Source organism: Benincasa hispida, chromosome 12 (assembly GCF_009727055.1).
Source record: "Benincasa hispida cultivar B227 chromosome 12, ASM972705v1, whole genome shotgun sequence".
NCBI classification, from domain to species: Eukaryota; Viridiplantae; Streptophyta; class Magnoliopsida; order Cucurbitales; family Cucurbitaceae; genus Benincasa; species Benincasa hispida.
This window is the reverse complement of record NC_052360.1, coordinates 80,412,870-80,414,672: the sequence shown is the minus strand read 5'-3', so window position 1 is coordinate 80,414,672 and position 1,803 is coordinate 80,412,870. Positions and strand designations below refer to the sequence as shown.

Sequence of the window (1,803 nt, the reverse complement as noted above, 5' to 3'; positions counted from 1 at the left end):
CTTTCAAGCCTAGTGTCGAATGAAACATAAAGAGAGATTGAGATTTTGCTCACCATTTCAATGAAATTGAGTTGACAGATGAGAGAAAGTGGGATTTAATTAAGAGAGAGAAAAAAAGTTGAAAAAAAAAAGGAAAGATTGAAGAGCTTAAAAAAGGAAAGACTGAAGAGCTTACAAACGGGCGTGCAGTGCAGAGGCGAGCGAACTGACATTGGTTGTGCGTAGAGGCGAGCGAGTGGAACGTGGGTTGTGTATTGGTTGTGCGTAGAGGCAAGCGAGTGGAACGTGGGTTGTGTGAGAGTTTGCGTGAGAATGGTGAGAGAAAAAGAAAATAGGAAGAAGAGTGAAGGGGGATAAAAAGTGTGGGGAAAAATAAAAATGGGATAGGGTTTTAAGAAATTGTGGAGAAAAAATAAAATTTGGGATTTAAAAGAATTATGCCCACACACACTCTTCACACTTTTCCTCGATAGATACTGAAATTATATGTCCATGCAAGTTGCATAGGCAAAAATTAATACTCGTATCGACAGAAACTCAATTTCATGAGTTCCACTAAAACCACATAAATTTCTCCCACGAATATATTTTCGTCGGCAGAAATGATGTTTTGCCCGCGCATGAAAAAATTTTCAGCATTTTTTGTTGTGTTGGTAGAAGAAATCGTCGACACAGCACACGGTATTCTTTAGTAAAAGGCGAAAGAATAGTTCGCCTTGTGCTGAATGCCCAACTCCAATATTAATATCTGCTACAGAACACATTTTCATATATAGCAATTGGTGTACATTTCTCAAACTTTACCGGTGTGGGAAATAGAATGAAGTTAGTGTCTGCATCACACCACTCTAAAATTGAAATTCATTATGTAATTATCAAATTAATTCATCATTTAAAAATTTTGTATATAATTATAAAAAAAATGGTCTTTGTGAGGCAACATAGTCTTGTTGGCCTAAACCATCATCATATAAATTATTGTTCGGTTATAATCAATTTAGTGAGCCCACATTTCATTATGATTACAAAACATAGATCAACAATAATAACCATAACCCAATGGTACCCACTTTTTAGATTGGTATTGATGGATTATATTTTCCTTGAAATAAAATTGGCCTAAATTCTTTCACGTTAATTAGTAGATAATGTGCATTTATATGATTTACTAGTTCTGATTAAAAAAAAAAAAAATCACTTATAATGAAACGCCATAGTTTTGGCTCATAACCTATGAAATGTATAATATGGTTTGCATTATCAAGATTTCTAATTTGCAACTTGATATCACTTCAAATACACTTTTCATGGTCTCTTGACGTACATAATTCTCCCTTTGTAGAGTGTTGACTTTTTTTATTTTACATTTCTGATTGTAATGACCCGATTTTTCAACATTTATTAATAAGACGTTACTACAAGCATGCATAAATCTTAGATAAAAATTTTAACACTTTAATATATATTTAACTCTCCACCAGTTATGAAATAATTTGCTATGCTTCAATGATGTAAGGATTATGCGGGCGTTCTGATAATCAATGAGCTACGTTGTTATGAACATGACACGAGATCTTATGTTTGCATTTTGCATGTTGGATTAATAGCTATGATAATATGATAGGATTTATGGAATGTGGCCTATTGATTGAGTGATGCATACTAGATTTGATGGTGACTGTTAGCTTCCCTATCGGACTATGTACATCTTAGGCTTGTGGACCTTGGAGTTCACTACTTATGATTGATTTGGTGTCCTTTTGGGATAACCACCTATGCAATGATTTATGTTCCTTCAGGATC

The 1,803-nt window shown here is 34.0% G+C and overlaps 1 pseudogene; it reads right to left on the bottom strand.

Moving 5' to 3' along the window:
* Positions 1 to 605: 605 nt before the first annotated feature.
* Positions 606 to 736, bottom strand: LOC120068703 (annotated as a pseudogene).
* Positions 737 to 1,803: the final 1,067 nt, after the last annotated feature.